Raw genomic sequence first — 12,260 nt, 5'->3', positions numbered from 1 at the left:
TTAGTAAGTAAATTAATAAACTAGTTGAACTAATAGAACTAATGTATTTTTAGTAAGAAAATTAATATAACTAGTTGAACTACTTTATTTTTAGAAAGAACTAGTTTTTTTTTCTATTTATAGTAAGTTTATATTTAGTAAGAACTAGTTGAATTAATAGAACTAGTTGAACATGTCATATTTGTTGTTATTTTTTTATTTTAAGCAATATTCGGGATGTATTAGTGATAACTTATAGGGTTTTTGCTTTTGCAGAAATCAAGGAGCCCCTCCATCATCCCCGCCGTCGTCCCCGTCACCGACCCCCTCCGACCTCGAGGTGAGACCAGCCAAATCTCCATGTCAATATGAGTCCTATAAGATATATATGATGTAGATAAAAATATGTATATCCTGTGTTGCTCAAATAGGATATGTGGTTGCCCAAGTGGCCGGTCATGTTCAGGTTACACCTCCGAGTGGCCTATGTTTTGCCGGAGTGTTGATTAATTTTCGTTTCGGCAAATTTCAGGCGCTCGATATGTCCCTTTTTAGCAAAGGTCATGCCGGATTTTTCCGTGAATTCTGGCATGACTTGTGCTAGAATATGTAGGAAATATCGAGTGGCCTGAATTTTCTCGAAAAATAATGATCTAATTTAGGTTTTTAGTACATATATTTAATTGTACATGTTTAATCTTTGAATTATGAACGTAGGAAATGTCGTACTCGGATGACGAAAGTCTCCCGGGGGATCGAGGTCTGTGCGACAGGTGCCCTCACCTGGACGATGATCGGCGCTTCAGCATTAAGCTCGAGGAGACCTTCGACGTTGAAACGGTACGCAACGACGACAAGTGTTTTTTTGTAATTAAGCACGACTTCAACTATTTCAACGTCTAATTTTCATCTTTTACAATTCGACTAGCTTATCCCATGCTATGCAAGACGCTATGTCTTGGAGAGGATGGGTTTTGAAGACCATGAAAATTTTGAAACTAAGAAAATACACCTAAGGACCCATCATGATATGGATTTTGAAGTAAATCTGTACAATTCTCAGAGCGTAACCCATTTTGGTTGCCAAAATTGGGAAGCACTTTGCAAAATGTATGGTTTTTATGAGGGTATGATTGTCACCATGGATCTTGGTGATCCTGATATCAAGCAAAACAATATGGACATTTGGGTCCTTGTTGATACACTTCCGATTCTACCGCTATGTGAGTTTCTCAAACATAGTTATTAACTAATTTATATTGTTTATTTCAAAATAGTTGACAACTTATTTCCATTGACAGCTTATTTTCATTCTTCAAAGAATGTGCGGAAGATGGTAGACAAAACCCACTACACCGATGGCTCCGAATTAACTTATAAGGAGAAAAATCATTTGATCGCATTTTGTACTTTCTTTGAGAATTACAATACCTATTATCGAACTCCTCCAAATTATGGTGAATACGTGCCACTAGTGCACGTGTTGAACCACGATAACTACTATGGAGATACCCTGGTAAGATTTTTACTATTACGACATCCGTGCATCTTTTGCATACTTCTAAAACTAGTACATCATTGCTAACTACGAAGTTATTACTATGTTTTTCAACAGAAAATCCCGATGGATTGTGTGCCTCATCTGATGTATTACAATGGTCGCCTTGAAGTTCTGAACTTACAGCCAGGTCATCCTACGGATCTCACCTGTGCATATCGGATTTCTGAAACCGGTGAACACATGCTAATCAAAGAGTGGAAAAAATGTTTGGACATTCGTAAGGAGGTTCTTGGAAGCAACATTAAGCGAAAGGCAAGAATTGGAGACAGGATAATCTGCATTCTCCATAATGGAGAGCCAGGGGCTATCTTGTTTTTTGCTATTTTACCTTAGAGAATATAGTAGGTCCTAAGAGAATGTAGTAGGTCCTATGAGGTACAATATGTTTATTATGTGGTACAATGTGTTATAGTTGATGATGAGGAGTAGTTGTGATTATGACTAGTGACCAACTTGCTATGTGATGTCTCATCGATGAAAACGATGATCATGAGGAGGTGTTATATGACAATGATGTATTATGATGATAAGTTGTTAATGATATGATGATGATGATGATGATGATGATGATAGCATTGCGTGAAAGAACCGCGGATTAGTTTCAAGTGGATGTCCATCCACTTAAAACTAGTCCACGGTTCTTTCACCCAATGATGTAATAACTCATTACGATGTAAAAACAATCTCTAAATTGCTGCTGTATGAAAACTTGTATAAAGGTGTATGAATACAATATGAAATAAAGAAGAAATAAAATACGGAATAATAGTAGTAGCGCGGGCTGGGGGAAGCGCTACTAGTAATTACCAGTAGCACCTCGTCGGGAAAGCGCTACTACTAAGTCGGTGTAGCAGTAGCGTTGGTTAACCAACGCTACTGCTAACCTTTAGCTGTAGCGCCGTACCAGTAGCGCTCCTGCCCGCGCTACTGATAGGCCTAAAACCCGCGCTGCTGCTAGGCTTTTCCCTAGTAGTGCATGGAGATGCCCAACCTGAAGGCAAGACTAGTTTTTGGCTGAATTGATTATAAAGCTACAAAAAAGTCAAAACCCAATTTTAATTTGGAGATGACTTTAATATTAGCGATGTTAGGAAACGTAATATAAAACAAAGACCTACGCACATCCAAGATCAATATGAAGATGCATAACGAGTGGGGATCACAATCATTACCGTCACAGAGTTGTAGGAGAAGATGAACATGTCGGTGTAGATCGTACTTGGAGTCCCTCGAACTGGCAATGAACGATCCCGCGAACCGCCCAAGAACAGTCCCTCGACCGAAGACCGAACGCACGACCTCTCTACTTGGTTGCAAGCGTGCAACCTTCATGATTCGGCAGCGCTTCACCGTCCAAAGATAATCGTTGCTAGAGAATTAGAGGGAGAAAATTAGAACAACATGGGGCCTAGTTATGAGGACAAGAGGATTAGCCTAGCTATAATTAGTCAACTAAGATCAACTAGAACTAGAACCGGAAGAACTAGGGGAGGCTCCAAAACTTGTATATCAAAAGAGCACAAATTCTAAGTATATATAGGTTAGAGGGGAGAGGGAGGGCTGCCACAAAGGAGGGAAAGCCTCATTGGGGCGTTGGCCAAGGGGGAGGAGGAGTTGGACTCCTCCCCCACTCCTATTCGGCCTCCTTCCTTAGGGAAGGGAGGCGTCTTCCCACTTCTTGGCATTTTTAGGCCCGTTGATATTAAACTAAATATAAAATTGTTCTAAATACTTTCAGACCATTTTATATTTAATTTAACATCCTCGGAAAGATTTTCCACATATATATATTTGTCGATAATACTCAGTATTACCTGATATTCATCGAAACCCTTCCGGTGACCCAAAACGCTTCTGGATCCTCTTGGAACTATTCGGAATATTAATGAAACAATTCCAAAAATATATTCTCATCTCTCCCATACTACTAACACTCAACAAATCATGATTGTCTTAAGCTTGTGACCCCATAGGTTCGGTAACTCATAGACATGAACAAAACCCGATCTATTCATCTTCGATCATGGCAGTAGAAAAAAATAGAAATAATAAAAGTTACATCCAGATCCGTAGACCATGTAGCGACGACTACCAGCACTGAAGCGAGCAGAAGGCGCGTCGCCGTCATCGTCCCTCCCTCAGCGGAGCCGGACAAACCTTTTTTTTTGAAAGCTCATGACAGTGAGGGCAACCCCGCACTGACTTTATATTAATTCACCAACACAACTTACAACTCTCTGGGATTACATCATAGTGGATATGGCCAGTCCTCACCACCAGAGAGAGGGAAACGAGTATACAAAAACAAAAAGAAGGCTGTTTGTATACTAGATGGACGTGACAAAACTATCCACAAACGGCACCAATGCCTCCTTGACTCTGTGCCTCATCATACCAAACTCATTTTTGAACCTCTGAAGCCAGCTATCAACCGTAGGCAGCACACCTCTAAAGTGCTTGTTGTTGCGCTCCTTCCACATGCTCAAGGCCGCAACGATAAAGACTTCCATAAACATGGGGCTCGTCCACCTGTCCCTTACCTCATGCACAAGTTGAAGCCTGTTTCCACCGTGCACCCACTCGATCCCCAGCTTCCTCCAACACGTTCTAGTGAAGGCACAATCGAAGAAGAGATGTTCTACCGTCTCTTCCGGCGGGTTATCACATAGGAGGCAAGTATATACATCATCTCGCAGTTTCATACCCCTCCTCTTCAACATGTTTCTAGTGTTCAGCCTGTCCGCTAAGAGGAGCCACGCAAAAACCCTCCACTTATTGGTGCATTTTGATTTCCAGATCCACTTGAACGCATCATCCGCCATCACCCCACGGAAGCAATGATCGCAATACTTTCTAGGAGCAAATTCTCCTGTCCCCCAGACGCATCTCCAGATGTCAGGGGCCTCACTCAACTCTATCGAGGCCATGCTGCATTGAAGGTCACGCAACTCCTCCCTGGCTTGTGTGGAGATCGGCAGCTGGAAATTATGTCCAAGCGTCGGCGCTGTCAACAGTGCTTGCACCAAGAAATCTTCGTTAGTAGCAAAGGAAAACAGCCTAGGATGGCTGTCACTGAGGATATTGTTATGCCACAAGTCTTTCCAGAACAGCATCGTGCTACCGTCTCGCACCTCCACCGATGTGACCCCCCCTGTAATTTGGCGTAAGCTGCAGGATGTCGCGCCACCAGAATGATCCGCACTGATCGGTTGCATGGGGCACCAAACCCTCATAGTAAGTGGACCAAATCAGGTTAACCCACGGCACATCCCAATGGTTGTAGAATTTATGCAGCTGTTTAAGCAGCAGACCTTTCTGAACTTGAAGATCAATTATCCTGTAACACCCCGGATGTAACTTGCCATATTCGTAACTCCGACTCTTGCCATTTTCGGCTATGTGCTATGTTTTTTCCTCCGTGGTCGGGTTTTGTTTTTCGTTTTGTATTTTGTTCATGTCATGCATTTCATATCATGTCATCATGTGCATTGCATTTGCATATGTGTTCGTATCTTGCATCCGAGCATTTTCCCCGTTGTCCGTTTTGCAATCCGGCGCTCCTATCTCCTCCGGTGCACCCCTCTTGTTTTCTTTCGTGTGCGGGTGTCAAACTTTCTCGGAATGGACCGAGGCTTGTCAAGTGGCCTTATCATACCACCCGGAGACCACCAGTCAAGTTTCGTTCCATTTGGAGGTCGTTTGGTACTCCAACGGTTAACCGGGCATCCGCAAAGTCTATTTGAGTGTCCAGCAAAACCCCCCTCAAAAACCAGCCCAAAACCCACCAAACTCTCTTCCATGCTCTAGGTCGTTCGATCACGATCGTGTGGGCGAAAACCGCACCTCATTTGGAGCCTCCTAGCTCCGTCTACCTATAAATATGTGACCCTCCCGAAAAACGAAATCGCAGTCAAACCCTAGCGTCTTCCACCTTGCGCCGCCGGACAAAGTCCGCCCGCGCCGCCCGGCGAATCAGCACGCGCCACGTCATCAGCCCGTCGCCGCCGCCGCGCCGGCCCGCGAGGCCCGGGCGAGGCCCCCGCGGCCCGCCCCGTCGCCTCCCGGCCCGGCCATCACCTCCGCGCCGCCCGCCGGCTCCCTCCGCCCCGCCGCCGGCCGGCCCCGCCGCGGCATCGCCGCCGCCAACCGCCGCGCCGCCGGCGCCCGTTCCCGCCGGCGCCCCTCGCCGCCTCCGGCGCGCCACCGCCGCCTCCTCTTCCTCCATCGTCGGCGAGGCCGGAGCCCGAGCCCGTGTTCATCTCCCTCGATCCAGATCCGGTCAACGGAGGTTGACCCCGAGCCCCCTCTTTTTCTCTAAGTATTTTTCTATTACAGCATATGCCTTTGTTCGCAGCTCCATAACTCCTTGCATGTAGCTCCGATTTGCACGTGTAATATGTCAAATTGTTCGTCTCGTGATGCTCTACATTTCGTTCAATTGTACCATGTTCATTAGAGGTCATCTTGATTCCCAAATCTCTGTTGGAAGAGGGCTAGTTGCTGTTATTCTCTGGTTCTTATCAGAACTTAGAGATTTGTCATTTTTGTATCTTTAATTCTGTGCATCTTATGGGCATGAGCTCTACATGTGTTTTGAAGTATGCCATGCCATCTTTCCAGTGGTGTAGTCCATGTATTTTTGTGATCTCTGTGGTGACTAGTACAAGCATGCAAAGTAGGCTCCGTAATGTTTCTGATTTTAGGGACTTGGTGATTTCTCCGTCTTTGTCTGCTGTTATTTTGTTGCCATGTAAACTTGATGTTACAGAGAGATCTGTGCATATTTTGGAGATGTTCAGTAAGGATGTTTTGTAGCTATTGTTGTAATTGATCCATTCCTGCCCTTGTTTCCAATTATGGAGTGCCATAGCATGACTCAATCTTGCTCTACTTTTGCTAGAAAATATTTCTGGCAGATTCTTAACATGATATGCAATTTTGCCAAGCTTATAGTAGTTGATCCATACATGCTATACAATTGTTCTTGCCATGTTTAGCTTCATAAACATGCCATCTTGTTGTAGGTATGCTAGTTTTGTCAGGCATTGCTCTGTAGTGAGTGCATCAAGCTCACAAAGAGGCCTACATATTATTATTTCTGCCATGCTCTGTTTTCTGCTAAGTCTGAAACCTGATAACGAAACTTGCTATGTTTACATGCTTGCCATCATATCTTTTGATCCTTTTTGGCTTATGGTCAGTAAGGTACTTTTGTTATGTGCATTTACTAGAACACCTCCATGCCTTGGTTTGCTATGCTAAGTTCCTGTAGCATGCTGATTTCGTGCTCTGAACATTGCTACCTGATGCTGTTTTTCTGCCATGTCCAGTTTTTCACCAAGTCTGTGAACCTGTTATCTTTTGCACTTTTGCCATGCTTGTTTGAGCTTGATATGTTGTGAACTAGCTGTAGCTCAGTGTTCATCTTTTGTCAAGCATCTTCTGTAGATTACTGCCATGTGCTTTGTTGCTATGTTGGAATGCTGTAGCATTGTTGCTTGTTGCATTTTAAGTGCTATCATGCTGTTTATCGCAGATTCGTGTCATTCTTGTTTTGCTTGCCATTTGCAAACCGTGCATCCGATTCCGGTGATCTTTATATCGATTTCGACCGAAATCATCTCATCTTTCCAGTGGCATGCTTGGTTTGCCAAGTTACTGCCATGTCCATCATTTTCCTTCCGGAGCACGCATATGCATCGCACATCATATCTTGCATATCATACATGTTTTGCATCATGTTGCTTGCGCATTTCTCGTGGTTGATTGTGGTTCCGTTTGTTTGTGTTCTTGTCTTGGGTAGAGCCGGGAGACGAGTTCGTGAACGAGGAACCTGTTGAGTACGCTTACGAGGATCAAGCTTTCGACAACTCTGAGAACCTTGCAGGCAAGATGACCACCCCTCGAAATCACTTCTATCTTTGCTTTGCTAGTCGTTCGCTCTATTGCCATGCTCCGCTACCTATCACTTGCTATATCATGTCTCCCATTTTGCCATGTCAGCCTCTAACCACCCTTTCCTAGCAAACCGTTGTTTGGCTAAGTTACCGCTTTTGCTCAGCCCCTCTTATAGCGTTGCTAGTTGCAGGTGAAGCTGAAGTTTGTTCCATGTCGGAACATGGATATGTTGGGATATCACAATATCTCTTATTTAATTAATGCATCTATATATTTTTGGTAAAGGGTGGAAGGCTCGGCCTTATGCCTGGTGTTTTGTTCCACTCTTGCCGCCCTAGTTACTGTTATACCGGGATTATGTTCCTTGAGTTTGCGTTCCTTACGCGGTCGGGTGATTTATGGGACCCCCTTGACAGTTCGCCTTGAATAAAACTCCTCCAGCAAGGCCCAACTTTGGTTTTATCATTTGCCGCCTAAGCCTTTTCCCCCGGTGTCGTGGAATTAACACGTCAGATGTCCTAGGTGTAAGGACTTAGTCGTGAGGCCAGCGCATCTATGTAGTAGCTTGAGAGGGGTTGATTGGGATGAGAGACGCAGGGCGGATCAACGCACAAGACAAGGGTTTAGACAGCTTCGGGCCCCGGGAAACATCATCCGGTAACAACCCTACGTGCTGTTTGAGGCTAGGTCTCATTATGATCACCGGAGAGTCGCCGGCTCCGGCTCTCGGTGTTTAGCCCTAGAGATTATTTCTTGTTGCCCGTCCCTCTTTGGGGTGCCCTGCCCCTCCTTATATAAGCTAGAGGGGCGGGTTACATGTGGAGTCCTAGTAGGACTAGGACTAGTCTATCTTCTCTTACAAGTTAATTACAAGTCCGGGTCTTGCTTCCTCGTAAAGGAAATATTCGTCATCCCTTTCCTTTTAATCCGGCCCATCATAACGTGAGCCGGCCTTCTGGGCTTTAGGCCTTGTTGTCCATCTGACCCGTCGTCGGGGCCATCCGTGAGTCGTCCGGCTCGTGAGTCATCTGACAGTGAGCCGCCAGACCCGTGAGTCGCCAGTCCTCCGGCGGGCCACGGTGAAGCGCCAAGTCCGGCCGGGTCATACTTCCGACCGGGTCATACCGCGGGGTATATCCCCGACATTAGCCCCCAGTTTAATTTGGATTTATCCATGTTAAACTAATCTGCAATATAAACACAAGAACAAATTTGACAGGTGGTGTTCCGGGTTAAATATTCTTTGTAAGCCGGCACATGATCATCCTTAAATCCTTGTCATCTTCCTTCTTGATATGTATCCATAATCTCATAGCAAATCTCTTTAGCAGATATGTTCAAATTTTGCCAATGCAAAAAATCCAGATACTTCCTTTGAAAAATCCGGGTCAACAGGCCAGCTTCAGAGTCAATTTGCTGACATTGGTCTCTTGTTGAGAAATATTGTAAGAGATAATCCACTTGAGTCGGCTTTCAATGCTCTGACTTGACAAAAATATTGGTCTTCAAATATTCAACTTATATTCAGCCGGCTTAAAGATATAAAACTTGCCAGTCTATGAGTACCAAAATTGCCGGGTTATAAATAGATGATGCCAAGTCATAATTGTCACCGATGCCGGTTTATGATTTTTGCAGACACCAGGTCAATCTGATTTACTCAAAACTGAGAATTTGAAGATATTTCTCCCTTATATCCATATTATCTGTAGCCCCAAGGGCCGGTTTAATCAGCATGAATAAGCCGGGACTTATCACCATGGCTTTAAATAAAATCCAGTTGTGTAGCCCCCATGAGTCGGCTATAGTCATAGTAGTGTAGCCGGGTCATCCTAGAATTGTCTTGAATTGTTTGACAGGAGCAATTGATAGTCCCCAAGGGCCGGCTCATTACGATGTGATGAGTCGGGTCTTCAATGAGGTGAGCAAAAAATGACTTTGCATTAGCCCCCAAGTGCCATGGTGCATGCTGGCAGTGACATGGGACTTGCATATTTGATGTAATCTCAACTTGAATAATGTAGCCCCCAAGTGCCGGGTTGTAAGCCTGCAGCGACTCGAGACTATTCCTTCCATTGTAGAATAAATCATATCCATTGATAAAAATAATAGCCGTTGCGCTAAAGCGACTTTGAAAACCTCAATCATAACACTAGTTATTGATAATCACAATAGAAATCCAGCCATGATGGCTATTCAAGATTTGAATAATATAATCCGGTATGAAAGCCTCAATCATTCAATATCATTATGAAAATCCAGCCAGTTTTGGCTATTAAAGATTTGAATACCTCATCGGTTGACAAGTAAATCCGGAGTTTAAATACCTGGCGGCTCTTGGCCGATGACGACTTAATGCGCATTCCTTATAAGCCGGAATTTTTGTAATCTGGTGGCCTATATCCTTTGAGAAAATCAATAATTGATAACCCCTGCACATAATTAGATCACAAGATCCCTTGGCGGTTTACCGCAGGGCGGGTCATAATATCTCACATATAACCACTGTGATATTGAATTTGTACTGCCGGTTTACATGACCTGTGCAGTAAGGGTGATAACCCAATTCTTAGAAGCCAATGCTTCCACATAGATGATGATTGTCATAAGCTGGCGATTTACCATTGAAAATCAAGCCGGGTTAAATAACAACCACTCATATACACTTTAGATATGAAAAAGAGCTTCAAATAAAATCCAAAAATTGTTTGCAAAAAGAGACTTCAATTTTTTTGAGGCTTCTGATTCGAATACGATCAGAAAACCGTCCCAAAGGGGTTAAGCTAAGATTCGAATACGATCATATAGCCCCCAGTGGCTTTGGCGTTGCCGATCAAGAGGGTACCGACAGCTATGTTCTCTTTGGTTTGAATACGACCTATGTTTGAACAGGAAGCCCCCAAATGACCTTGAGAGTTGTTTAACGACGCTGATTCGAATACGATCCACGTCGGTTCCCAAAGGGGGTTGAGCTATGGTTCAAATATGACCAAGAAACTCCCCAATGAGCTCGGTAGTGTGCCGATCAAAAGGGTATCGACAACTATGTTCTCTTTGGTTCGAATACGACCTATGTTTGAACAGGAAGCCCCCTAGTGATCATGAGAATATTTAATGACTCTGATTCGAATACGATCAGGGTCACACCAAAAGGGTTAAGCTAAATTCGAATACGATCAGCTCCCAATGGTCCTTAAAGTAGGGTACCTATGTTTGAGTTGTGCTTTGTAACAGACTCTCTTTGGTCCCTTTAATTTTTCCTGAGAACTCGAACTTTGCGAGAGATAACCTCTTTTTGAACCGGAAATTTGTAAACCGGATATTGAGAGCTTCAAAGCTTTATAAGATACAAATTTACCTTGAGCCGGACGTTTGAACCGGATTTGAGAGCTTCAAAACCTTGCGGGAGAAAGATATCTCTTGAACCGGATTTTAAACCGGAATCTTTATTTGAACCGGCAATTTTCTGACGGCCTTTAAAGTTTCATCAATATGGTAGCAGCCTCCGGAACCGGGTTATCATTCCCTCCAACGACCCGGGGTTCCCGAGTCATGCCACTGTAGCCCCCGAGTCTCAAGATGACTTGAGGAGTTGGCTTGAGATTCTCCATATTTAACCGTGATATAAACCGGCATAACTTGCATATCACTGGTGTTGATAACACGATGTGTATCCACAGAATGTTGAGGTGACTGCGGCGGGTTATAAATGATCCCATATGAGCCGTGTCAACAACTCGGCCAATGGCTCCTTCCAACTGGTTGTTCGAAGTTAACCAAATTGTAGTGGCGGCGACTCGTGCGCCTGCCCATTGAAACATCCAGTGCAGACGACGGCTGATAATATATGATAATTTGCCTCCAGTTTGTTGGAAGAAAACCGGGCTTCCCAAGTAGTGACTTGCTCATAATCAATAAACAACTCATCCAGACAAGTGCGGCCTGGTATGTTGATGTAGACCAGGCTGCGAGAGACGGCCTCGGCGTTGTAAGTCGGCGTGGTCGCGAGAGACGGCCACGGCGTTGTAAGCTGGCGCGGTCGCGAGAGACGGCCACGGCGTTGTAAGCCGGCGCGGTCGCGAGAGACGGCCACGGCGTTGTAAACCGGCCGCGTGCGGGTCAACCATGTTTGTTTTGATGTAGCGAACAATTGTCCTGCATCAACAATAGTGCAGACCAAGGCAAAGATAAACTACTCTTTGACAAAAATAATACGCGCCAATAAAATATATCTTAGATGGATATCACCTGATGTGCCAGGCCGGAAAGTAACCCGCCATGAATTTGATGATCACAACGTGACGTTGAAATCACTCACAGGCGAGTCAGCCGCGGGTGCAGGTAGATGAGTTGGCCGCGGTGTTGCAAGCCGGTGCGGACGAGCAAGTTGTCCTCCACGTTGTAAGCCGGCACGGATGCGTGAGCCGGCGGTGAAGGCGGACGGGCGAGGTGATCGCGGGCGCGGTAAGCCGCGCGGACGGGCGAGTCAACCACGTCGTGTTGATGTAGTGAGCAATTTTTCTGAAGTATTTCTCGAACGAAGTGATTGCACAACAATTTTTACCAAATGATGGCCTTCACGTCCAAACATATAACCACACCTCTATCCAGCTTTTTAAATAAGTCATGCCCCCTTGGCGGGTTACGGAGGCGGAGGTTACAGCGCAACCCCTGCTTCGATGACGGCAGCGTGAGGCCCAGACAGAGGCCGGGTCAGGCCTGGCAGCAGCGGCTTAACAAAACTGCAGCGACATGCAGCAGACGAGTTGGCTCGGGGCCAGTCCCAGTGGACAGTGGCTCATAAAGGACGGCTTCAACCCAC

The sequence above is a fragment of the Aegilops tauschii genome, chromosome 6 (assembly GCF_002575655.3).
Source record: "Aegilops tauschii subsp. strangulata cultivar AL8/78 chromosome 6, Aet v6.0, whole genome shotgun sequence".
In the NCBI taxonomy this organism is placed as follows: Eukaryota; Viridiplantae; Streptophyta; class Magnoliopsida; order Poales; family Poaceae; genus Aegilops; species Aegilops tauschii.
This window is presented reverse-complemented; position numbering follows the sequence as displayed.